The 27,570-nt window shown below is 43.5% G+C and overlaps 2 long non-coding RNA genes across 26 annotated transcripts in view; one reads left to right on the top strand and one right to left on the bottom strand.

Annotated features, from left to right (window-relative positions):
* Positions 1-172: 172 nt before the first annotated feature.
* On the bottom strand, positions 173-3,045 carry LOC144314371 (uncharacterized). The gene is made up of 2 exons (XR_013380247.1): positions 2,767-3,045; positions 173-688 (listed from the first exon to the last, which is right to left on the bottom strand). It is a non-coding gene; the product is annotated as an uncharacterized LOC144314371 (long non-coding RNA).
* Positions 3,046-3,176: 131 nt separating this feature from the next.
* Positions 3,177-27,570, top strand: part of LOC144314367 (uncharacterized) — a 41,714-nt gene continuing 17,320 nt past the window's right edge. For 7 of the 25 annotated variants that reach the window (XR_013380232.1, XR_013380219.1, XR_013380234.1 and 4 more), the window contains exons 1-9: positions 3,401-3,632; positions 4,257-4,486; positions 5,674-5,736; positions 14,394-14,462; positions 14,918-15,052; positions 15,479-15,552; positions 16,204-16,332; positions 17,401-17,611; positions 17,894-18,999. This is a non-coding gene — a long non-coding RNA (uncharacterized LOC144314367). The other 18 variants (XR_013380226.1, XR_013380225.1, XR_013380228.1 and 15 more) reach the window with 16 other exon arrangements.

Here is a 27,570-nt window from a genome sequence, read left to right as displayed (position 1 = left end):
CGAATTAATCACTATTTGACAGGGCGGCCCGTAAATGAGTACTGAAAATCCTCCACAAATCTATTTTCCTGCCTTTTTGGTAATTGTAAAGAAGCTCGTCGGGGGTGGGGAGGGCATTTCTTGGCTACAACCTTAATTCATCTCGGAGTGAAGATTTAATGACAAAGTTACAAGCCCTTAAAGTAGCATTTATTGAGGGGCTAATGAGCGTCCCTAAGAACTCTGTTAAAAAAAAAAAAAAAAAAAAGAGGCAGCCACCATCACAAGAGGCCTTTGAAAATACCGAAGAGGGGGGAGTTCATTAGTCTTTTTTTTTTTTTTTCTTTCTTCCCCTTTCTCAACAATGAATATTTCTGCTGCCAAACCTTCAGGAATAGGGTTGGTTTCCTTTCAAGTCATTGATGCAGATTTTGCTTCTGCGCGGAGTCCAGACAACCTCTCGGAGGAGAAGCAGGAAATCACACCGTCAAAGGGAAACTGTGCATTCCTTCCTCCCCGGCTGGGTCGGCCCCTCACAAACACTGGATTTATGCTGCGTTGCCAAACCGCCTCCGATTTCCATGCCCTCCCACGGCTAAGATAACGAACACTGCCTTCGGCCTCTGAGAGCTGCACTTATTTAAAACTCCAGCTATGCGGTAACAAAACCGGCTGCTGTCACCCCAAATCGAGCAAATGAGCTCCTGTCCTACAGCATAAAAGGTAAGAGAGTTATTGAATGTTCCCCGCAGAGCCGGCCCCATTCGCCCTTGCCCTTTCTTGGCACCTACCCCCCCACCCCCACCCCTTCTCCTGGAATCTTCTAGGCCCTCCTGCCTCCAAGCCTCCTTCTGTCTCTGGGAGCACAGGCAGGACTAGCTGGGGCCAGTCGGTTTGAAACAGATCGAGTTTTCTTAAGTCAGGATTTTTTTTTTTTTTTCTCTTTTAAGTAAAAGTCCAAGTAAAAGTCCTTATAGGGAACCCTGTAAGGAAAGTGGAAACTAGCAAAGCACTTTGACTTCCAGTCTCTTCTGGGCAGTGCCCAGGCACCAAAGTATGGTACGTCTTCCAGAAGCGTGAATACAACTGAACAGTTAACGGGACGTGGGGAAGAGATGAGGGTGGAGGGGGAAGCTGTACACCCTCAAAGGTGAAACAGGTATCCTGACTCCTCCTCACTCACGTCCAAGAGAATCATGGTTTTTGGAGCTCTTCTGCCCTGGGAGTCTCGAAAATGATCTACAGCTGCGGTGAAACTGACACGCAGAAAATATGAGTGTTTAGAAACTACTCCCGTCACAGTTTGGCCAAAACATCCTACTTCTCTTAGGACAGAAAAGAAAGGCTTTGCACTACAAGTGCCTCCATTGGGAGAATACATTCATTAAAATGACATTTTGCACAGCTGCATGAACCCGGGATCTGGGAGATGCTTCCTGTGTGTACCATAGGCCCTGGCTCGTGAGGGTTCACACCCGGTGGCACCGTACCAGGGCTTTCATGGCCAGGTCACTCGTTCTGAAGGAACTGCCCCCTCCATATCACCTGGGAAGGACTCTAATTCGCCTCTCACTGGGGACATGTCTGTATTTCGGAGACCATCTCTTTAAATACAGTCACCCCCGTAATGCTGCACATCATAGGTTTTCCTTCCGAAGGTTGACAAAATTCAACGGGCATCGGGGTTTTTTTCAGCAGCACATAGGTAGTCTTCGGCTTCCAAGAGTGAAGCTACAAAGGGGGCTGACAGCTCAGGTCATGAAGGAGAAAACATACTTGCTCTGCATCCTCAGGACAACCACTGCTGAGGATGTGAAGGGCCACTAATAATCAAGAGTGATTATATATAATGTTATTATCAGAATAGCTTTGGCTTAGGTACCAAATGATGGAGTAACACTTTGTATCCTTTTTTTTTTTTTTTTTTTTTTCAGTTAGGCCAGGCAACATGATTTCAAGACTGATGGCACGACCTTCACTTATCTTCACCACTGAGAATCCAAGAGCTCGGAGAGGTTCATTACTGTGCCAAGCTCCCGCCGCTAGTGTGTACGGAAGATGCAGGACTCAGCCGGAACTGGCCTACGTGCAAAGCTTTGTCCGAAATCACTGCTCTGGTCCGCCCCTTACACTGCTGCCCACATTCACACCGGCCTGACTGTGTAGCCACCCTTCTAGCAACTCTAGCGCCGCAACACTGAGCCCTGCGCTCCCCAAGGAGGGGCGTCCCCGGCCAAAGCGAGGGCATGGGCTGGAGTCAGAATGCCTGGGCTTGTTCCGAACCTGGTCTGCCGCGGGCCGGCGGGGCGGGCCTCTGCACATTTCCTAGCCTGTGTCTTCATCTTCAGAATATCAAGCTTTTCTTTTTTCCTTTTCTTTTTTTTTTTTTTTTTAAGATTTATTTATTTATTCGTGAGAGACACACAGAGAGAGGCAGAGACAGGCGGAGGGAGAAGCAGGCTCCCCGTGGGGAGCCCGATGCGGGACTGGACGCTGGATCCCGGCATCGGGACCTGAGCCAGGGGCAGACGCTCCACCACTGGGCCACCCAGACGCCCCATGATCAGACATTTCTAACTAACATGGTCGCTGTAAAAAGCGAAATGGGCTAACGTGTTTAGATACAGGATAGTTTCCGGCACGTAGTAGCCACTCAGTTAATGCTAGGGAAGGAGGAAGGGAGGGAGGGAAGGAAAGAAAAAGAAAGAAGAAAGGAAAGGGAGAGGGAGAGAGAAAGAAGAGGGAGAGAGAGAGAAAGGGAAAACGAGCGAACCCAAGGAAGGGCACCTGTTCTCCGGCGCACTGAGCCACCGCAGAGGGGCGGCATCACCATCACCCCGCGAGGGTACTGGGAGCACCTCGAGGCTTCGCACGAGCCTCCCAGGCAGGCGGCCCCGGGGCCTCCCACGGCTCACGATCTCCGCGGCCTCCTCCGCACGGCCTCGTCCCCACCGGCTCCCCAGGCGGCGCCAGCGACGTCCCCGCCCCGTACCGCCCGCCCGCAGGAGCCAAGCTGCCGGTCCCAGCATCCTCAGCGCTGGGCGGGTCACGTGACCACTCCGGAGCCAATCACGGGGCCCGACGGGGGCCGCGCGCTGATTGGCTGTCTCCCGTCACGTGCCTCTGCGCTGCTCAGGGCGGGAGCCCCACGGAGAGGGCGAGGCGGGCTGGTCTGCGGAGGGAGATGGGGTGCGTGAGCGCCGGGGCCGCAGGGCGGGGGCTGCCGCGAGGGAAGCGTGCCTGCTGAGAGCGGTTCCTCGTGTTGCTGGCGTCGCTGGTTTCGAGGTCGTTGGTGTGGTCAAGGACTAGCGCGTGGGTGTGAAGCTTGGCTTCCTTCCTTGGAGCTGCGTGGCCCTGGGCAGTTAGTCCCCCTGCGCCCGCCCAGCTTCACGCCTGAGTGCGGTTAGTGCTGCGCCGCCCTCGTGGGTGGGTCGCCGCCCGCCGCCCGCCGCCCCGCGGGTGTGCGTGTCAAGTGTTGAGCGCGCCCGTTGAGGCGTCTGCCGAGCGCCTGGCGCGCCCCCGACCGTTGCTAGGTTGGTGGGATGCCCCGGGGAACGCGACAGAGCAACAACAAGATCTTTGCCCTTGTGGACCTGACCCTCTAAGGCAGAGAGAGGGGACAGAGAAGAACGAGATAGTCACGCGCAAGTTAGGTAGAAGCAGGATGAAGACAAGGAAGTGGGTCAGGGTGAAGGCGCCTGGAAGAGCAGGGGGGCGGGGGGGGGGGGCTGGATAGCCGTGACGCGGAAGCCCAGGTCTGGAGGCGTTTGGCGGGTTAGCGCTTGGTGGAGTGGGGGTATTGCAGGAAGGGGGCCTGGCAGTGCAGAACCCCAGGGTAGGAGCGTGCTTGGGATTTCTGAGGAGCAGCAAGGAGACCAGGGCGGCTGGAGACAGCAAGACAGAGAGGGCAGGGATGGTGGCGTATGACCGGGCAAGGCAAGAGAGGAGTTCAGGAAGGGCCTGGGAGCGCAGGGAAGACTCGGGATTTCACTCCTAGGAAGTGGAACCCCTTAACAGGTTTCGAGACCAGGGGGGAGCGGATGTGACTTCCTCTGTGACGCGCCGGTGGTGGCTGCGGCGTTGAAAATAGAATAGCTCTGGTTATGATTGTTCTGATGATGACTACATTTCAGTTCAGCAGGTGGGAATGCAAGTACCTGGTATGTAAAGCTCATTTGGGGATACTCCTAGAGCAAACACTCCAAGGGGGCTGTCTTGCTCTTATCTGAAAAATAAGATGCACCTCCGATGCACTTTTGGTGCATTTTCTCTTCCAGGGCTTCCAAAGAAACAGGACCAGGAGATGTGCAGATTCTTGATGTGTCAGGCTCATTTGGTATTGTAAATGACTCCTCTGAAGAGGCCTCCTTCATTCAAAGGCAACATCTGTCAGGAATACCACGGATCTCTGGGAAAAGCATGGTCTCCTGAATCAACAGCCATAATGACAGCTTGTTGAAGATTTACATGGCTTCTGATTTCAGCCTGATAATTCCGTTTTAACATGGTGAGCTGGCGGTATTGGCACTCAGCTTGCTGAGCGTATCTTATGTCATCGGATCATAAGAACTGGCCGATGGAGCCTAAAAGATAAGTCCGAGGAAGTAGATTAAGAGTGTCTATGGTGATTCTCAGCGAATGGATCCGAGTGCCAGAGGGATGGGGCCCGATGGGAGGTAGATTATATGACAGGTGCTTTTAAGAGAATTGTGTGCAGTCTCCTAGTAACCTCACCCTGTGCTGGCTAAGCTTTGGGCTTTCTTTGCAGAGAGGAGAAAAGAAGGTCCCCTGTGTGGAACACCTTGTTAGAAGGGCAGGGCAGGACAGTGAGACTTGCAGATCGTTCCATCCACTGCGTGTTTGGGATGGAAATCCACGGAGACCCTTCAGAGGAGAAAGATGCGTATTTAAATGCTTCGTATTCCTGGTCTCTTAGAAACCATTAAGGCGTCTCATTTGCAATTTGTCTAAAATCTTTTGGGATCCATCGAAGCTTCCAGCTAGTATCATCCGTTAAGGCTAATAAATCTCCTATGTTTGTTTTTCTACCTTTTGGTCTTTTAAAAACTTTGTATTACAGTATAGTATTTATACAGAAACGTGCACAGATCATACTGTACAGTTCGATGAATTTTCCCGAAGTGAACACCGTGATGTAGCCAATACCCAAGCACATAGAGTATATTGCCAGAACCTCAGGGACCTTTACAACAGAAACCACTATTCTAACTTCTAATACTATAGAGTATATTGGGCTGGGTTTTTAGATTTTATTTAAGTGAAATTCTGTATTAATTTGTGTATAGTTATAGGAAATTCTCTATTAATTTTATATAAATGAAATTCTACAGGACATCTTTTGTATCTAACTTCTTTCACTCATATTAATTTTGTGCGATTCATCCGTGTTGCTGTGTGTAACAGTAGTTCATTTATCTTTATTGCTATGTTCCATTTTATGAATATACTATGATTTCTATAGCCAATTAACTAACAGACCTTTGAGTTGTTTCTAAGTTCTCACTGTTGTAAGTAAAGCTCCTATGTATATCTTTTGGTGAACATTATGCATTTCTCTTGGGTATGTATCTGGGATGGAAATGTCTGGGCCATAGGGGACACCTATGCTTGGGGTAAGTACATACTGCCACAGTTTTCTCTATGTGATTCTACCAATTTGATCCCTATCGGCAGTGCATGAGAGTCCCACTTTTCCACATCCTGGACAACATTGGCATTTTCACATTAGCCAGTCTGGTGAGTATGAAGTAGTAGCTCATTTTCATTTTAATTTGCAAACTATTATCTTTCTTAAAAAAGATTTTATTTGTTTATTAGAGAAAGAGCACAAGCAGAGGGGAAGGGTAGGTAGAGAGGGAGAAGCAGACTCCCCACTGAGCAGGGGCTAGATTCCAGGATCCTGGGATCACGTCCTGAGCAGAAGGCAGATGCTTAACAAACTGAACCACCCGGGCGCCCCTGCATACTATTATCTTGTCTTTCAACTATCAGACACTTTCTGGACTCCTCCTCTATACAGGGTCAATATAGCAGACATCTGCACACACATTATTCTCACACCAACCTTACGGGACTCAGGGTTTTTTCTCATTTCCCACAATCACATATAGGGTCTCGGTTTGGCCAGAATATGGGACTTTCAAATGCCAAAACCAGGAAAAGTCCCAGAAAACTAGGATGATTGATTATCCTATGGCTAAAAAAAATGACAGAGCAAATATTCAGAGATGTCCTCACTTCAAGTTTTCTTCATTATATGTTATGTTCTCACTACTCCAGGGGAGGTCCCTGGACCAGCAGCATCAGCTCTGCTTGGAAGCCAGTAAGAGATGCACTATCTGAGACCCACCACAGACTTTCTGAATGAGAATGAGCATTTTTCCCCAGGTGCTGTGTTGTACCCTCACAGTTTGAAAAGCACCACTCTGTGCCGGTAGTTCTCAAACTTGATTGCACTTGGGAATCATCTAGGGAGATTTACTGTTACTGTGGCCTGGATCTCATCTCTAGAGGTTCTCAACTAGTTGGTCAGGGAAGCTGCCTGGACAGTGGATTTTTTAAAGCCTCCTGAGTTATTCCAACATGCATCCAAATTTGAGAACCAACGCTCTCTCTCATCCATGTCATGCAACCTTGGATAGTATACCTTTATTGTAGTCTTTTCAGGATTTCATAAGCAAGACTCTGATCACCTTCATTTGCATCGTTTAAAGAGTTTAAAGATTTAGGTCATCATGTCTTTAGACAACTCCCTCCTCAGACTGAAGCATCCAGCACCGGTCTTTGTTTTCTGATCATCCTTTTGCCCTCAAATGGAAGCACTACAATTACCTTACAATTCTGAGTGTAACTCATCCTGAGTGGATCTTCTTGTCTAAGGAGAAAGAAAAAGGATTCAAGCCTGCATAACAGGTCAGAGCTCAGCTGCACAGACATTCCCCAACACCCACATACTTGACAGCAGAGACAAAACATCCAGATTATTGACCGTTTCTTCTTTTCATCCCAATGATCTGAGTTCACAGGGCTGAGATGCAATTAAAAGCTAGTCCAGGCTAACAGCCAGTGGGCCACAGTAGCTCAGGGGAGCAGTAGCTCTAAGAGCTGGCAAGCCTTTGCTTTACAGATCCTGATTATTCTTTCATGGTTTAGCTTCCAGCACATGGCCTGGTTTCCATGTAAGACGATAAGGCCTCTGTGTTCTTTCACATGCAGACTAAAGACTTCTGGTTACTTAGATGAAGAAATCAGGTCCTAGTGATGGCAAAATATTTACATGTTGATTTAAGCTTGTCCATGAAATTGGGGATAAGGAACATTTCCATTGAGAGGGGGAAACAAAGAGTTCAGAGCTACAGTGGCATTTCAGTGGTATTTATTTAGGTAGAAGAGGCTTTTCCAGTGCCTACTCCCTTCCTTTTCTTTTCCCCTGGATGATTTTGGGAAATCCTTAAGTTCCTAGTACAAAAACAACCAATATTGTGTTATCTTGTTGGGGTGTTTGTGTTTGTGTGTGTATGAAGGGTGAGAGTTGGAGAGTACAAGAGCTGTCTGAAATGTGGAATCACATAGCTCATTGCAAGATAGTTTTTTCCATATTTGCAAATGTTTCAGTCTGTGTCACACTATAACATACTGTGATTATACAAAGGGATTTCCAATTTGACTTGTTATTTGCCAGTATCTGCAAAGGTTAGTTTTTTTCTGCTTCAAAATAACATTGTTTGGGAACAGACACACTACTGTTTTAAGTTTTACAACATTCAATTATTTTTAAAGATTTTATTTATTTGAGAGAGAGCGTGCACATGAGTGTGGGGGAGGGGCAGAAAGAGAGAGGCAGAGAGAATCTGAAGCAGACTCCACACTGAGTGCAGAGCCTCATTCAGGGCTCAATCCCATGACCATGAGATCATGACCAGAGCTGAAACCAAGACTTGGACGCATAACCAACTGAGCCACCCAGGTGCCCCTACAACATGTAATATTTTAAAGACTTACAAATCTTGAGAAAGATACTCCCGGAAGCATCCTCCGGACTCTGGTGGGAGATTTTATATAGTTAGGCATCATTATAATAATTTACTGTTTGTTGACATTGAGCGTGTACTATGATCCAAGGTGGTCCTATGTACTTTATACATATTAGCATATTTATTTCCAAAGCCCATTGGAAGAAATGTGTTGTTATTTACCTTTTACGAATTAAAAACTGAGTCTGCAGTTGATAAGTAACAGAGCCAGGGTTCAAATCTAGGTTGTCTGATGTCCAAGCCTGTGACTTTCCAGTTTTAGTCCTGGAAGTCCTGCGTCCTGGGCAGCCCTTCAGTCCCCAGCAAACCTGGACAGTTGGTCATCCTACCCGTAAACACAATACTTGACCTCCTCCTGTATACAACTTCTTAGACTTAGGATATTCATATTCTTGCAATTCCAACACTGCTGTCCAATCCAATAAGCATTTTCAACCATCAACTGTAATCAAAAAGCTCTTTGCTAGGTGCAATTAGGATCCAGAAATAAAGATGTAAACCCTACTTTTTAGGCCACTTGCAAGTAACCTGAAGGGAAGAAAATACATGTTATTTTATCAAGAAATCATGCATTATCTTTGGCACTGTACCTGTGCAAACACCAGATTTCGGTGTTTGTGTGTAACGCAGATACTGATTTTTAGTTGGCCGCATAATTATTTGCTATGACAGTACAACATCTTTGTGAGAACAGTGTGGGGCTGGGGTGCTTGGAACTGCTCATCCGTGCAAAGAATTCTTGTCAAATATTTTAATGAGAAGAAAAACATGGCAGTCATGATGAAAATCCAAGGTGACCTTGGGCTGAGCAACACATTGCTGATCACCTAATGGTTTTTTAAGGCCTTTTTTTTTATGATGATGATGATGGTGATGATGATGATGATGATGGCTTGTTTGCAGAGTTACTGTCTAGATGAGGGAGAGGAGGAGAAGCGGATTGGGAGACCACCTTAAGAAAGCATCTTTGTCTCAACATTAAACTTTCATTCCAGCAAATACCAGATAACCAGCCTCTAAAGCCTGTTTCTCCTTGGAAGAAATTCCCCTTGGTTATATGGTAGGAGGAAGCAGCATTGGCCTTACACCACCCTCTCCTCACTCCATGGCAGGCAGAGTGCACACCTAGCCTTGGCCAGCCTGACATCTCCACGCAGGACTCTGTGTCCTGGATGAACAAAGAGGAGGGCACAGTTAGGAATTCCCTTGAGAAGCAGTGGTGTTCAGAACCAGGCACAGTGACCTCCATATGTCCCATAAAAGATGGTGGAGATGTCCTGCCCATTGTCTGGGGTTCTAAATCTTTCCCTAGCTTGGTGTTCTTGGTCTCTCTTTCAGCCAGGACTGATGTTCAGTGGGTCTGAATTAGTGACCCCATGCCAGTGGTTAAAGAGTTAAAATACTTTGGCTCATTTGATGAGGAACCCACAGCCCCCAGCTCCCCAACTGCACCTGCACATGATGCTGCTGTGGCTGAGTGAGCCCCCTTCTTTGGAATCTACTCAGTTTCCCCCATCATCCAGGAACCTAAGGGTTCACTCTCAGAACAGCAGGAGGCCACCAGGAACTTGCTCTAGCTCCCTTCTGATTGGACAATTCCAGGTCCTGTGAGTTACTATGTTGAATATCAATTCTATGCACTCTGATAAACTTTGAATACAATCCCCTTTTCTCCTTAAGCTAAGAGAGTCCATTTCTATGTTTGCAACCCAAAGCCCTGATTGATACATGCACTTCTACACATTTAATTTTATGCAGGCTATATTTAGGGAAGGAAAATTTATTTCTGATAGGTATGGGAAAATGAGTTACAGAAGTGTACCTGCTGTGAGGGACTTATGTGAAAGTACTCCATCTTGACATGAAAATATTAAGACATGAAATTAACTTGGTAAAAAACTAACACGGATTTAATGTTTATGTTTGCAAAGGTCTTCCTTCTTTACTGTATCTCATTACAGAGCACTTTGCTCTACCCTCTACATTTGAGATACAGGTTAAGGCATGACATGTTTTGTATTATCTCAATTTAGAGTGAGGAGTGACTAATCACACAACCATGATAGCACAGAGCAGGGGTAACCAGCTGGGGCTCCTGATCTAAAAACCTGCCCTGTTCCCTTTGTATTTTGTTGCTTCTCCAGGTGGGTTGTTCACCATGGTTGAAAAATACCGAAGTCCCCTGCCTGCCAATTTCAGAAATTCTACTACTTCTCTTCCCCCTTTGGATTGAAGTATTGTCTCTAGCACAAGTTTTCCAGTTATATTTAAGCCACAGTCATCCGGAATACTTTATCAGAGGTTACTTTTAAAAATTAGCTAATGCCTACCTAGGAAAGCAGAACATTGAGGGAATGGGAGCTTCAGAAGGGCCACAGGATCTTTGTACTTGCTATTTCCTCTGCCTGGCAACCAGAAATAGTTCATAGGCTCTGATAAAGGTCAATGTAATCCTGTTGTTTTGATTTTTTCTTTCTCCACTCCCACTCTCAGTAACACCAGCTCCCTAAATTGATGGAAGTAGAATAAGGATCAGGAGAAAACGTCAGAGAGTATAGGTTAAAAAGTCTCCCTCTTTAGTCAACAGAACATTTATGTGGAAAGTTTTGGTCAATGCCTGAAAGTAATTTCCTGGGATGGACTGAATTGGAGCAGGATTACAGAAATTAACTTCATTTAATCAAAATATAGCGGGTGGGTGGGAGGTTGGTGGGGGGAGCAAATCATCTAATCTGAAACAAATCGGATTAAGACCTTTAGAGTTCCTAAACCTTGGAAATACTATGGTGCTCCCCTGATCTACCATATAGAGTTCACAAACGTATGCCACCATAAAATACAAAACTCCTATAGAATATATATGCATATAAAAATAGCTCATTGGAAGAATTTCTTAATGCAAAATTCTGGCTAAGCTCATCAGAACTTAAATTTTTGTGATGTCTCTGTTTTTTCTTATGCCATAAGCACATGTTTTGTTGGTTTCTTGAGCAATCTTGTACTCACCAGGAGTCAGAATACAGTGTCTTAGACATTTATGAACAGTGTGGTCCTGGTTTAGCCTCAGCTTCTTCGGATATAGGACTCATGATGTCTATTTGCCTCCCACAATGAGATTTTGGCTATGACAATGCTTGCTAAATAGTAAAGGGCTGTATTATGTAGGCCGTTATTAATTCCGAGTGGTTAGTGATAGATTGTAAAGACATACTCAATGTTCCCTAAAGTCTGAAAGTGCCAATGACTCTAAAAACATGTTCTATGTTATGCTTAAAGAGCAATAAGGTAGGGGAAAGTACAGTAGGTTTTTATGCTTTGAAAAGGAATCACTTGCAGCCTTAACATTTGTTGGAAAGGCTAGAAAAAGGGCATTTTCATACTCAACGAATATATATCTCATGATCATGAATCCACAGTCAGAAGTTACTGGATGATGCCCACCAAAAGATAGGGACATAGATCCAGGAAACAGAGATCCAACTTAACAAAAAGAGTAAAGGGTCTCTCCTTTTTGCTGCCATCCTGGTTGTGTGTGGTTGACTGTAATTGCCATGTCTTCTCACAAGACTTTCAGAATCAAGCGATTCCTAGCCAAGAAACAAAAGCAGAATCGTCCCATTCCCCAGTGGATTCAGACAAAAACTGGTAATAAAATCAGGTACAACTCCAAGAGGAGGCACTGGGTCTGTGAGGAAGCATCGCACATCATGAAATAGCAAACATAATTGGCACACATATTTAAGCCACGTGGAGATCACATGTTCCTATCCTATCAATATGGAAACATCCTTCCTACCTGGTCAATAGACATGTCTTATCAAGGAAATGATTTTCTCTGTTACTATGCCTCTATACCAGTAGGTTGGTTCAGTAATAAATGTGAGACCTTTCAGCCGAGCTGCTGTTGTGTCCTGATTTGTCAAGTACTGAATTCCTCCTCCTGTCAGATCTCACATAGCACTGTCTGATAGAACTTTCTGCAGTGATAGAAATGGCCCTTGACAACCAAGTATTTAAAGTGCGGCTAGGGGACGCCTCTGTCTGCTAAGCATCTGCCTTTGGCTCAGGTCTTGACGGGGAGTCTGCATGTCTCCACCTCTCTGCCCCTCCCCCTGCTTATGTGCTCTCTCTCAAATAAATAAAATCTTAAAAAAAAAAAAAAAAAAAGTAAAGGGATTCCTGGGATGATGCTGAAGAAACATATAAAGAAGTCAAGGTAGAGGACAGTCAGTCCAGACTGAGTAGGAGAATGTGGTGCTGCTAGAGTCCAAAAGGGATGTCTCCTAGAAGAATCCCAAACTGACCAAATAGCAGATGTATTTTAAATGCTGAGAGAAGAGTCACAGTTTTGATAGGGAGTCTGCAAGTGGTAGCTAGAAAACAAGGCTATTAGCAACTCCAGAGAAAACAAAAAGTTCTACAAGAAGGAAATGTAATCATAATTAGTGGCTCAGTTGAGGGTAATATTGATATGAACATGACAAGGTAAAGGCTGATTATTGAACTAAATCAAATTGTGACATGACTCTATTGGGAGGAAGGTGACAGGAAGTCAGCCTGTGTGTTGCCAGGCACGTGTGTTGGGGGCAGTGGTGAGAAATGCATTAAGACCAAGAACACTCATATTCTACGGTAGGAAGTTAACAGACAATACCTGGATTTAAAAAGAAAAGCCATACAATCATGTTATTTAGAAACAAGGAAATGAGTTTCCAAACATATGTCAGAATGAACTGAATATATCTTTTAAGGGTGCACGATTGGGGTGAGTGAATAGGAAACTGAGGAAGCAAGGGGGAGCCTTATTGAATTTTAGAACCAGGAACATGTATAACTTTGGGGGAAAGTTTTTAATTCAAAAAGAGACAGGAGAATTCAGGCTAGGATGACAATAGACAGGGCAGAGGTCTGAGCTCTTCAGCCACAAACAAGGGGGAGTTAAAGCAGAAAGTGCAGCAGCCAGATTAAGAGCCGCCAGCTCTCTAGCTTGACTCTGTCTTCGCCTGGGAATTAATAGGTTACAATGAACATCTCTACCTGGGAAAGGCCTGGCTGGCGCACAGGGTCAGCACTCCACAAACACTGACAACAGCAATAATGAAGCTGCCAATCCCAGGGGCACGCCGGGGACGCATCTGCCACAGGCTGGTCTTGCAAGCTGTCAGCTTTCTTAAATGCACATTGCCAGGCCAGAGGAAAGATGTCACCTGCTCTCCCTGGTGTACCTTCACTGGTTACTGTGTCTGCTCATTTCCACAAATTAGGTCCCAATATGTCCAAATATGGGTTTCTTTTGTTATAAAGAAGGTGCTGCTCTGACTTGGACCAAAATTATTGGAGAGCCCACAAAAGTAGTCTGAAAATGGATTACTAATTTGAGATCCAGGTAAGGAAGTCTTGGTGGGTTCTTTGACCCCCCCCCCCCAAAAAAAAAATCTACACAAACTTGCGTATTTATGCAGATGTGCATCTGTTTTGTGAAGGTTCAATACTTAGCTGTGCAAAGGGCTGGGGTTGTGACCCAAAGCACCAGACTAAAAGCATCAAATACCCAGCCAGGATAGAATGATGTCTCCATCTTCGGGCATTTCACCTATTAAGGACTATAAAGAAAACACAAGCATTTTGGGGGTCCATAGGCTTCTAGATAATTCCCAGCACCATTATTTCAGGTTTCTTCATCTTGCAAGAGTCAACCCATTCAGCAACTACATGTAGAGGTAGGGATGTCAGCCTAATGTAGCAGGAAAGATGCAAGGCATCATGGAGAGCTCATTGGCGCTTCACTCTTGAACAGGACCCTGGAATTTACAATACCCTCCACCTCCGACCCCACCCCACCCCCAATGCTATATTGCCTGGTGACCCTCCAACAGCCTGGAAAGGAGCTCATTTTAGGGACTAGAGGTGAAGGCTGAGATTCATTAAACATAGGAGACTGTCAGGGCACAGTACAGGTATCTGTAGCAAAGACCTCAGGACCAGAAACACATAGAAGTGGTGAAGAGCACTGTTGTCAGAGCCACTCAGTCTTGGGTCCTGTTTGTGCCATATTAACAGATTGATTTGCGGCAAGAGGTTTAACGTCTGCAAACCTCAGCTTCCTGGTCTGTGAAATGGGAGTCATTTTACCTGAGTCTTCAGATTTTTCCCAGGATTATGTAATGATATTAAAGGATTTGATGCCAGGGAAATGGCTAGCATTCAGCAGACAGTCATTAGTATCATTACTTTATAAAAAAAAAATACATAAACAAACATGATGGACTCTCATCTTTTAAGGAGAAAATAATTGTAACATTATATCTGTTTTTCATTCCAACAATAATATTCTTATCTGATTACCTTCTATTTCTTTAGTTCAGTTGTTCTCAGCTGGGAGAGAAGGTTGTCCCCCAGGGGGCATGGCAATGTCTGGAGACATTTTTGGTAAGTCACTACTGGGGGGATGCTACTGGCATCTAGTGGGTGGAGGCCAGAGATGTTGCTAAGCCTCTGTAATGCACAGGGCAGCCCCCACAACAAAGGATAATTTTGCCAATGGTGCTGAGGTGGACAAAGCCTGTTCTAACACTAAAAATGAAACTTAAATGGGAAAAATATACCCTAAGGACCCTACTGAGGGCACCCCTCCGTTCTTGGAAGAGACAGTGGTTCCATTTTAAGAACATCGTTTCCAGCTGCTCAGCTTGTCATTTCTATTCTGACAATCAGAGAGAATGAACGTCAGCGTTACTGTGTGGCCGCAGGGTGAGGCGGCCCAGCGCTGGGGATGGGGGGTACCCCTCCAGAGGGGCAAAGCTAATGTCTAGGACTTTTGTAGAACAACAAAGCTCTATGAGTGTCCATTGTGTTATTAATTTCAACTTTTTTTTTAAAAAAAGATTTATTTATTCATGATAGACACAGAGAGAGAGAGAGAGAGGCAGAGACACAGGCAGAGAGAGAAGCAGGCTCCATGCCAGGACCCCGATGTGGGACTCGATCCTGGGACTCCAGGATCATGCCCTGGGCCAAAGGTAGGTGCTAAACTGCTGAGCCACCCAGGGATCCCCTAATTTCAACTTTCAGTAGGAAATCGGTTTCCAAAGGTAAATTGAAGCTTAAGGTATGTTCAAAGCATCAGAGAGCAATTTCGCAAGTGTAACTTTTTAACATCCCCAAACCTCTCAGACATCATTCTAAAATGAGGCTTACTCTGATTGAGTTTGCTGACACCGGTATTAAACGGTGATTTTCATGTCATGGTTTTGGAACCGTTGACCATCCTTGCAAATATTACCAACATAAAAACCATTGCACAGAGACAAAAATTTTAGATTATTATTTACTCAACGACACCCTGCCTGTTTCTGATTGGGTTTTCAAAGACGGAAAGGCTAAATTATAGAAATAATACAATCACCCACACATCCCTTTCTCTTCTGTTATAAATCCATACCCAGATATGTTGACATGAAGATACACGATATCACAGAAAGGACATCCAGAGTGACAGGAGGACTCCAGCGGTTGAATGGTGGGTTTTTGTTCCAGCTCCCAGAGCCCGTCATCCTCCATACCTCTCATCAGTCTTTTGTGTGAAAGTCTTTGCTAAGAGTCAAGTCTCAACTGATAAGGCCTTGGAGACATAATCATTTTCCATTGACAGCACCTTGCAACCAATTCACAAACATTTTCATATTAATATTGAGCAATTTCCCTACATTCTAATCCATCAAAGTAGGCTATTAATCCTTCCTGTACCATTCTCTATTCAAATGCTAACAATTTTCTTCTCACAAGCTAAAACATTTGTCCGACAGCCCCTCACACAAAGACCCTGCATTGTTAGCGATGATGGATCAGAGTGTTAATATGAAGGATGCAATGTAAATTATATCATTGATACTGTACATATGTAGCGGAAGAAAATCTTTTTAAGAGATCATTTGTATGCTAAAGATAATGAAAGTGATCCCATGGTACAGCAACCTTAATTTTCCTTCCTAAGAGAAAAAAAAAAGGTTCTTTATAGTAGAGAATATGGAAAATCCATCATGATTTACAAAGGCACAAATGCCATCGTTTACTTTCTGAAAAAAAATACCCCGTTTCATTTATTTATTTATTTATTTATTTATTTATTTATTTATTATTTTTTAAGGATTTATTTATTTATTTATGATAGACATAGAGAGAAAGAGGCAGAGACACAGGAGGAGGGAGAAGCAGGCTCCATGCCGGGAGCCTGACGTGGGACTCCATCAGGGACTCCAGGATCTTGGGACTCCAGGATCACGCCCTGGGCCAAAGGCAGGTGCTAAACTGCTGACCCACCCAGGGATCCCCTACCCCATTTCTTTTAAAGAACTTATTGAAATAACTGGATAAACCATGTTAAAATCTCTTAAGAATCACATACCCTATGGTTACCAGGAGAACAGTATGGATAGCAGAGCTCAGTTTGGGTTGGAAAATAAATTCAGGGTAGTGAGAGGTCAGATGATTTATATTAATTATCTAATTTATTGAATAGTATAGAAACTTGGAGGGGACTACATTTGTGGTCCCCCCCCCCCCCCCCCCAAGGAGAGTGGTGAAGATAGCATGTGTTAAGAAATAGGATGGAATTTGGTTGATGTTCACATAACAATGTTTGTAATAGCACCTGGGCTCTACATCATTATAAACTCCTGGGGGCAAGAACTGACCATCCAAATGGGGTCTTGTGTTATTTTTCCAGAATACATAGCAAATCAGAGGTCTTAAGTAGCACTAAACTAATCACTGTGATGCTTGATTCACTTATATTTATTTATTTTCCACTTCTGAGTTGTCTGGTCTCCGAGTTTCCTTCTGTATTAAATGGCTGCTTGAAGGCAGGTATCTTAAATTCACCCTTGATATCTTTTCACCAGACCCCACCTCCATCCAGTCTTAAGACTTGTCACTTCTTCCTGAAAAAAACTCCCCCTTCCTCATCTGTCTCTCCATTAGCCACTTCCACCACCTTCCTCTGAGACACCACCATCTTCCATGCAGATGCTGGCTCATCTGGTCCCTTTAGGGGTCGCTTCACCCCTTCCTCACAAAGCAATCCTAGGGATCTTGAAATGCGCATTTAATCATGTCACTTCACTGCTTTAAAAAAAAATAAGTTAAAAATAAAACAGAATCAGTGGTTTTTCTTATCCTCAGGTTCATGTTCCAGTGTCTTCCTGGGGGCTGACAAAACTTTGCTAATCGGGCTCCAGCCTATCTATGTGACCTCAGCTCCTGCCACTTAAGTTAGAGAGTTCTCCCTGTTGGCCAGTGCCTTCCCTTCCAACTGTCCTTGCCTATGCTTTTGCTTGCCTGGAAAACTGTTTCTCATGTTCTTTTCTAGGTTAAGTTCTCTATGTATCCTTCAGGAATCAGCTAGAACACCATCTCTTAAGGAAACCTCCTCTGATGACAACTCCTTGTACCACCCTATCCGGCCTCCAGTCTAAACCAAATCTCCACGTACCGCCTTCATTTTCCCTTCAGAAAGTTCAAGGATCTGCCTAACATTTATCTCCCATTAGGACTGCACAGTCCAAAAGAAGAAAGATAAGGTTGGTTCTGTTCATTCTTGTATCCTCTTCACCCCACACAGTACTTGTCATATAAACACTCACTAAACAGTTGAGAAGTGTTAAATGAATAAACTTATCTGCACAGAGCATTTTACTAGGAGCTTGGGGGGATAAATACAAGTATAAGACACACTATCAAGAAATTACCATGTGAAACTTGCACTCATTTAAAAAAAATGACAGCAGAAAATCTGAATCTTTATGCTTTTATCTATTTGGAAATTCTCTCCCCCATCTTTGTATGCATTTGGTTTCTTTCAGGATTTACATAGTTTTGCATCTGAAAAGATACTTGGTGGCTCTCCTCTCCTGTTGAACTCCATTAAACCTCATTATTGCTTTTCAAGGATTAAGACTTGCCCCCAAGGAATTAGTGGGGAGCACCCCCCCCTTCTCAAGCAGCTCTTGTGATAGGCTGGTCTCCAGCCCAGGGAGTAACATCCAAGGAGTTTAAACTGCTTCTGGCCATGAACCAGTCAGGTGTGATACTCAGGCAAGAGAGAAAAGAGGAGGAATGAGTAGAAAGGAGAGAGAAGGGAAGAGAAGATCAGAGAAGGAGAGTTTTGAATGGAACGTCTTCTGTGGGCATGCTCAGATAAGGACTTATGCCTCAGATCGTTCTCTCTGCTAGCTTCCCAAAGCCCTCTGTGATAGGTATCGAAGACAGGAAAGGACCCTGATCCAGAACAGAAAGAGCTCTGGGAGATCACAATGAGGAAAACCAACCATCCAGGGTCTCAGCAATCAGGGCAGGCCAAATCCCTCCATTGGGAGGACTCCCTGGTCCTCCCTGAGTGCAGCGCTGGGCATCAAACATCCTGCGAATGTCTGTACACTTGGGCTTCATTTCCTCCAACACTACATCCTGATGACTCCCTGATGATAATAAGGATCTACTTGGCACAACCAGTCTCCTTTCGCCTGCACAGAGCGCTCAGAGACCATGATAGAAAGGCTCACTCTTCTTTTTACTTAAGGAAAAGACCTGTCTGTTTACAATGTACTTGTCATCTCCACTCCCTGCTGAAGATTTGCTGCAGACAGTGAGCAATCATTTTAAACCAGATCTAGGAAGTCTTGGTATATCAGGTTTTCAGAGTATCACCTTCTGCTTTGGCTCATTGGCTTAATCTATTTTTCTTAAACCAAGTGACTCTCAAAGAGATGGTTACATAGTCACAAGACAACATGTGGCTTTTATTTCCTCTTTCCTATCAAGTGTCTGAAAAGCCCTGTGCTGGAAGTTAAAATAATCCAGGCAGTCGTAATCCTTGCCTGCTGAAGTGGTGGTGAAATGTGTGACCGAGGAACGTTTCTTGCACCTGCTGGTTTGCTATGCAGGCTGAACTTGGTGAAGCACTGGAAAGGTTGGTGGCAAGATGTCAACCCGGCAGCGTTTGTTTCTAATAACCAAACACTGAAAACAGCCTGAATGCCCACGGCTAGGGATTGGGTTATGCACATGATGGCATAGCCCTGTGGGGGAATAGAATGACGCTATCAGCCAAAGCTTGGAGAAATACATGCCCATGGTATAATGATATGAAAATTGCTGAATACCCAAACACCTACATAGCATCGTCTCAACTATGTAACAATGCACAGGGTAAAACAAAACAAAACAAAACAAAAACAAACAAAAAAAAACCACCCTCAAGATCTTCACTGGGAAGTAAGATCACGTACATTCCCCCCTGACTTATTTTACACTTTTGTACTTTCTGACTTTTCAATGAGGGAAATGCATTCTTTGATAGATAGAAAAGAGTTTTGTATCTATTTCTGTTTCTCTCTCTCTCTATCTATGGTCTTCTTAAGGCCAGAAAATTGGTTTCCAGAAGATATCATACATTGATCTAGATAGATAGTAAAAGATCGAACATTAGCCCCAGGCTTAGCTGCCCCCTGCTCACCCCATCTCCCTGGAGACCTGGGTCCAAAAGAGAGGAGTTTCAACCATTCTACCTACACTGGTAAATGGGCCAAAGAATCCTCCTGAGAAAGCCAACTTTTCCCCATCCCTGGTGGCCACAGGGACTAGTAGGATCCAGGCCAGTTTAAACAGAACGAGATAGTTTATCTGACTTTCAAAAGAGCTGGATAGGCATTTTGGAAGTGGAAGTGAGAGGAGAGAAACCTGCCCATTTTTCCTGGGGCATTTAGCGGGGCACCTCACGCAATTGCACATTTACGTTTCCTAATGAGGCTAACGTTCGGGGGTGTGGTCCACACACAACCACATGGTTGCCCAGAGCCTTTCTGCCCCTGGTGCTGAAAGCCAGGGGCTAGATAATTATTCAAGGTCAGATTTTTCGAGTTGGATGCCAGGATAAAAAAAAAAAAAAAAAAAGGCAAACATTAAGGGTTAGCCAATACTTCGCAAACACTCATTTAAGGATTTCCTAATCACTCTAAGTGGCTCCTCCAGCTCTTGCACTTAAAAGGCTGCTGTTTTGTGTGATGTCATCTTTCGCCCATTATCTCAGCAGTCAATTTGCAGTGTTCGGAGAGGCAGCAAGAAAATGTTTGCAAACATCAACATTCTCGAGTCTTAAAAGATAATCCCCCTTTCAACTCCCTATGAGTGTATCAGCAGCACAGTTAGGTTTTCAGATTCCTCTAAATGGTAACACCACCAGCTGGATTGTACAGAAAACCTTTCTTCTGAAGAACTCAAAGACGTTTCTGAGTGGTATCACATCAATCACCTAGCAAGTCCTCAGAAGACTGGCCAGGCAGGTAGTTGGAGGGTAATTAGAAATGCGAATTGATAAAGCCCCTTTAAAATAGCTCCCAGAGGCAGCTCCTACCTGAGGGAATCTGGTGTACGATTTTAGTTTAAGGATAGCTGGTGCCAAGAGGTTCCGACCCACTGGACATTTGCATTGCTTCATTAAAGTCTTCAAAATAGCTATAGTATCATTAGCATCTCCATATTGCCAGGGGAAACTGAGGCAGGCAGAGGTTCAGCAACTTACGCAAGGCCATTTAGTTTAAGTGACAGCCCCAGAATTGGAACTTAACCAGATGTGTCTGACTTTTTAAAGTTTCACGTCTAACCCACCACGTGGAGACACAATCTCCTTTTCCTCCTATGGAACATTTTCACGAGCACTGTGCCAAGAAGCCTTCCTCTACCAGTGCAAATCTTGCCAGAGTAGAATGTTTTAAATCTTGGTTCCTCCGGGTATGAGCTGGGTGACCCTGGCCAGTCCCTTAACTTCTCTGAGCTGCTGTTTCTGTGTTTGCATAATGGAAATTATAGTTCTTACCTTGGAGGGTCTTTTTTTTTTATAGAATTATTAACACTTTTTAAAAAATTTATTTATTTATGATAGTTACAGAGAGAGAGAGAGAGGCAGAGACACAGGCAGAGGGAGAAGCAGGCCCCATGCACCGGGAGCCTGATGTGGGATTCGATCCCGGGTCTCCAGGATCACGCCGTGGGCCAAAGGCAGGCGCTAAACCGCTGCGCCACCCAGGGATCCCATGGAGGGTCTTTTTTTAAAAGATTTTATTTATTTATTCATGAGAGACAAACATAGGCGGAGGGAGAAGCAGGCTCCATGCAGGGAGCTTGATGTGGGACTTGATTCCAGGACTCCAGGATCACGCCCTGGGCTGGAGGCAGGCACTAAAACTGCTCAGCCACCCAGGGATCCCCTATTGTGGACATTAAATGAGATAATGCATGTTAGATACCTACCAGGGTGCCCGGACACAGTAAGTGTTCAACAAATGCTTATGTATTATGATTATTAGGATGTGTAATCTAGATAGTAATATAACACATATAGTTTTTATTATATCTTATTTATATAAAAGTGCAAAGAAATAGGATTGTTATTAGTAGTATATACATTATATATTACTATAATGCATATATTTATTTTGATATCTTATTTACATATGAGTATAACAAATAAATAGGATTATTACTATTACCATTATTAGTATATATTCATATAATGCATATTATTATTATATATTATTTACTTGTGAGTATAATAAATGAACAGAATTATTATTGCTATGATTAGTAAATATATCCTATATATTTAGTATAATGATATATTTATTTTTATATCTTATTTACATATGAATATAATAAACAGGATTATTACTATCACCATTATGATTAGCATATGTATTCTATTTATTAGTATAATACATATATTTATTATCATATATTATTTATATGAGCATAATAAATGAGTAGGATTATTTTTATTACTCTTAGTAGTTATGTATCTTATATATTTGTCTGACACATATATTTATTATATATTACTTACAAACAAGTATAACAAACAGGATTATTGTTACTATTCTTCTTCTTATTATTATATTGTCCCTAAACTCCCATCATGCTCTCGGAGGGCTCCACCTGACTTTTGTTTAGAAGGATTGGCACGCAAACTCTGTCTTTGGGATCTGCTCACCTGAGCCTTCAGCTTCTTGAACGTGGAAGAGAAATTTTCCCACTCTGCTCTTCCTTGAGCCTGGTTCTCCCTCTGCAGTCACAGGGGAAGTATTTACTAAGTAAATCCTCAATCCACTTCCAAAGCAAGGAAGCTGCAGTTAATTTCATATGCGGGGAGAGAGCCCATGGCTCAACATTAGTATCCTAATTTATGAAGAGTGAAATAAACTCCAGACTTGGCCAGCTGATTCAGGTGAGGGGATAATAGAATAGCAAGCAACACCCTGCCAAGTAACTCAAATTGTATAAAATAAAATTCAGCAATATTTAAAAGTAATTCAGCTCATTTGAAGCTTCTAGCCATTCCCAAACTCAGTAATAACTAAAGCATGCAGCGTAATGAATAAAATGAAAATGTGACCTGGGATCTCACCATTTATTTAGAACTGAGAAACTGAAAATTGCTCTCTCTAACTGATGGGCCTAAAGTTATTACTTCATTCACTTAAGCATTTTACATAAGGCAATTCTCTGATGATAAATCACATTGAAATTGATTTCAGTTTAAAAATGAAAAAAAATCCACATTAACATGTGGACGCTTAAAGATCTGTAGATCTGAATTATTGGGGTGCTCATGCTAAGAATGGATGACAAATTGAAAAATAAGCATGTACTCACTTTTAGAAAATAAATCTGCTCCTCAGAACCACCCATTATGCAAGGAAAAATAAACTGCCTCTCATTTCATTAGGAAAACTCATTTGCATCAACATTTATACTTACATATGTAATAATGCATGGTCCCAGCCTGAATACAAGGTGGTAATTCAATCAAAAAGCTCCGTTGATATGCTATCATAAACAGCAAAAATGGAAACAGAGCCTTGGGAATAAATCACCCTCTTACTATTCAGCTGGGACCATACTGGGCTATTTTACACTACATGCATTGGTGCAATATTTCACAAATATAAAAAACTGTATTTTCCTTTTATTTACTGACATGTGGCTGTTGAACTGGCAGCTTATGGGACTCCAGCAGGTGCAGGGATGGATCCCAGTGGTGGAATCAGACGGCAAGCGATGACAATAAGGCAATTAAAAATTTTTTAATTAAAATAATTTTAATCAAAATTTCGAGGGAAAAAAAAGACACTTGAAATTTTAATCCAAAGCATAAGGTTTATACACACATCTCCATTTGGAGGGAAGAAACCCTGGTGAAAATTAGCATCATTTTCAATGCAGCCATATTTTCAGTTGCTAATTAGACATCTTCTCTTGGCTGATCATATAATTTAGAAAATGGGTAAGTGGCATTTTACAAGGCTTTACAAGGTTATTTCTTAGACAGTGTTGAGTAATCTGGGTGGCATGGTACATGCTGTTTCCTCTGCCTGGAATATTCCTCCAGTGTATCCTCCTGCGGCTGGCTCCTTATCATTCAATTTTGAATGCATTTTCTCACTGAGGCTTCCTTAATTTCCTCCCTGTCACTGACCCTGCCCATCGTTCTCCTACATCATCCAGTTTTTTTTTTTTTTAAGATTTTATTTATTCATGAGAGATGCAGAGAGAGAGAGGCAGAGACACGGACAGAGGGAGAAGCAGGCTCCAAGCAGGGAGCCCGATGTGGGACTCGATCCCGGGACTCCAGGGGTCAAAGGCAGATGCTTAACCCCTGAGCTACCCAGGCATCCCCCCATTCTGGTTTTTAAAAAAACATTATTGCAGGAATCTTTAAGCATGTATTTTTTTTAAAGATTTTATATATTCATTCATGAGAGACACAGGGAGAGGCAGAGACAAAGGCAGAGGGAGAAGCAGGCTCCCTGCGGGGAGCCCGATGTGGGACTCCATCCCAGGACCCCGGGATCACTACGTGAGCAGAAGGCAGATGCTCAACCACTGAGCCACCCAGGCACCTCTCTTTAAGCATATTTAAAAGTAAAGAGAATAATGAGAATGAGTCTCAGTTTCAGCATCACTGACACTTGGTCCCCGCTTCGTTTTCCTCTCCGCGGCCCCCCACTCCACCCCTGCCCGCGGCCCCTGGCTACCTTCTCTCATGCCCTGCAAATTCAAAGCACATTCAGAACATAGTGTCCTTCCCTCTGGAAATCTGTTGGTGTGTTTCCCCAAAATAGAAGGACTTTAAAAAAATATAATCATAACATCATTATCACATCACAATTTTTTATCACAATTTTTAAATTCATAGTAATTACTATCCATATCACCACATCACCAGGCAAAGTGTTCACATTTACCCAATTTGTTTGAATTGGGATCCAAATGAGGCCCAGTCCTTGTAATTTTCTGTGCTATATCAGTCTTTAGGATTTTCTTACATCTCTTTCTATTTTTTCACTTGCAGTTTTTTGGGGGAGGATATAGTTGTGTTAAGCTAGGTCAGAGGTGCCTGGGTGGCTCAGTCAGTTAAGCATCTGCTTTTGGCTCAGGTCACGATCCCAGGGTCCTGGGATCCAGCCCCACATCAAGCTCCACACTCAGCAGGAAGTCTACTTCTCTTTCTGCCCCTCCTTCTTCTAGCGCTCTGTCTCAAAGTTTTTAAAATCTTTTTCTTTTTAAAGAAGCTAGATCATTTGTTTTGTAGAGTCTTCTATAATTTAGATTTGCTGATTGCATCCTATGGGTCATTTGATAAGTACCACTATCCCTTGTATATCCTGTAAATTGGTAATTAGGCCTAGAAGCTTGAGCAGATTCAAGTTCAATATGGTTTCGCAAGATCATTTCATTGGCAGTGTTGTGTTCTTTCAGTCGGAAGTATACACTATCTGTTTTATCTCTTTCCATAACATTACAACTCATTGGTATTCATTGCCTAGATCCGTTGATTCATTAAGTCTTGCAAAAGTGATGCTCCACTTCCAACATTCCTTCTCCATTTATTAGCTAGAAAACTTTTATAAGGAAAAATTTTCCTTCATCAACTATATGGATACCCTGAGATACAAGTCATATGAAAAAGTAGGATAAATACTTGATTTATCAGTTTTTCCAAAGATTTAAGTGGTTCCCTAGAATTCCCCAAAGGGACCAATGACTCAGTGATTGATCTATAACTATCTGTCTAGCATCTATATGTATCTATCTATGTATCTATCTAGGACCAAAGTGACCTTATTTGTAAGTAAATTTATTTAGGGAGACATATAAATGTGGTTAAAAAATAAGTCAATTAAATTATAGAAGAAGTAGGACAAAGATATGTCCCAAATTGGGACAGTTGTAAGTAAGTGATGGAAGTTTGGAAAATGTTGCCTTAGAAAGCAGTTCTCACCAGGGTTGGGTAGGGGTTAGGAAGAACTGGGTTTGATCCATATCAGCCAATGGTATGAGCCTACCTGTTGTTAGAATTGATCCACCAACAGAGGGAGGTCAGCTTGGAACCTGGGAAGCACTGATATGAGGAGGCAGAATGAGATGAACCTACAGGAGGGGATAGCCTGTCCCATCAGAGTTCTGATGCCCCTGCAGGGCCAACCTGCAAAGGGTCAGAGGCGCTGGACTGTCCTCACATTTTCTTTTTTTTTTTTAAGATTTTATTTATTTATTCATGAGAGACACAGAGAGAGAGAGAGCGAGGCAGAGACACAGGCAGAGGGAGAAGCAGGCTTCATGCAGAAGCCTGATGTGGGACTTGATCCCAGGACTCCAAGATCACGCCCTGGACCGAAGGTAGGTGCTAAACCACTGAGCCACCCAGGGATCCCCTATCCTCACATTTTCTTTTATTCATCCAGCAATGGACACTTAGGTTCTTTTTATGTCTTGGCTGTTGTGAATAATGCTGCAATGAGTGTGGGGTAGAGATATTTCTTCAAGATAATGATTTCATTTCCTTGGACTAATGCTTAGAAATGGAATTGTTGGATCATATGGTAGTTCTATTTCTAATTTTTTTGGGGAACATCCATATTATTTTCCCTGGTGGTTGCACCAATTACATTCCCACCGAGAGTGCACCAGGATTCACTCTTCTCTACATCCTCCCAATGCTTGTTATCTCTTGCCTGTTTGGTAATGGCCATCCTAACAGTGTGAAGTGATATCTCATGGTGATTTTGATTTGCGTGTCCCTGATGATGAGTGGAGTTGGGCTCCTTTTCATGTATCTGTTGGCCCTTTGTATGTCTTTTTGGGAAAAACAAGTCTATTCAGTTCCTTTGTCCAGTTTTTAATCTTTTGTTTTGTTTTACGATGGGAATTGTATGAGTTCCATATATATTTTCATTTTTAACCTCTTATCAGAGATAAGGTTTGCAAATATCTTCTGTTCTTCCCTGGGCTGCCTTTTGACTTTGTTGGTTTTCTCTGCTGGGCAGAAGCTTTATAGTTTGATGTAGTCCTAACCTGTTTATTTTTGCTTTTGTTGCTTGTGCTTTCGATACCATATCCAAAAAAATCATTGCCAAGACCAATGTCAAGGAGCTTTCCCCGGTTTCCTTCCTCCACCCTCTTTGAGGTTAGTCATGGTCATGTGATTTGCATTGGCAAATAAAATGTGAGCAAGTGACCCCAGTGAGGATTTGTCATGTGCTCTCCCCCTGCCACTGCAATCTACTACATTCCAAAGGTGCCTATTCTCTTAGCCTAGATCCTGGAGTGAGGATGATCCTTGCAGATTGGGTAGGGAGTCCCCTACCCAACCTGCAATGGACATGGAGCATTGGTAAGGAATGAAGATTGTGGAAGTAAGCCATTAAGATATGAAAGTGTGTGTTACTATTACCTTGACTGTTACAGGTAGGCACAGGTGGGTGGATGGCTGGTGGAAAGTATTCTCTGGAAAGATAGAATCCAGCCCAGAATGTCTCAACCCTGGCACTGTTGATATTTGGCCTCCATAATTCTTTGTTATGAAGGGGCTGCCCTGTGTACAGTAGGATGTTTAGCAGCATCTCTGGCCTCTACCTATTAGGCGTCAGTGCCACTCCCTTCCCGAGTTGTGACAACCAAAAATGTTTCTAGAAGATTATTATATGTTTCCCGGTTGGAGGGCCACACTCACCCCCATTTGAGAAGTCCTGCTCCAGACAGAACACGGCAAATTCAGCAAATACGTATGGGTCAGGGTGGGGCTGAGAGAACAGGGAATGGAGGAAAATGAGGCAGGAAAAGAAACGGGAACAACTCATGACAAGAGATTCAGGCTGCGGACAGACGTCATCAAATCTGTGCTTTGGAAAGATCATCCTGGCTGTTCTGGATCACTCTGAAGTTTCCAGGCCTCTTGCCAGTGAGCCTGATCCCAGCGAAGTGACATGTGGGAGTTGCTGCCCACAGCACAAGTCCTAGTTAGCATGAATTAGTGTACTGGTTTGCATGAGCCCATCCCAAACACGGTCTGTCACCACTGGGTTCAGCATGAGCTTCTGGAAGTGAAGTGGCAGTGGGGTGACTGCACCCATTTAATACATGGGGAATTATAAGGCTCAGATAAGAGAAGTAACTACCCAGGGCAGCATGGCTAGGAAATCCACAT

The sequence above is a fragment of the Canis aureus genome, chromosome 5, assembly GCF_053574225.1.
Source record: "Canis aureus isolate CA01 chromosome 5, VMU_Caureus_v.1.0, whole genome shotgun sequence".
Classification (NCBI taxonomy): domain Eukaryota; kingdom Metazoa; phylum Chordata; class Mammalia; order Carnivora; family Canidae; genus Canis; species Canis aureus.
Note: the sequence above shows the minus strand (reverse complement) of the source record. Positions and strands in the feature narration are given on the sequence as shown.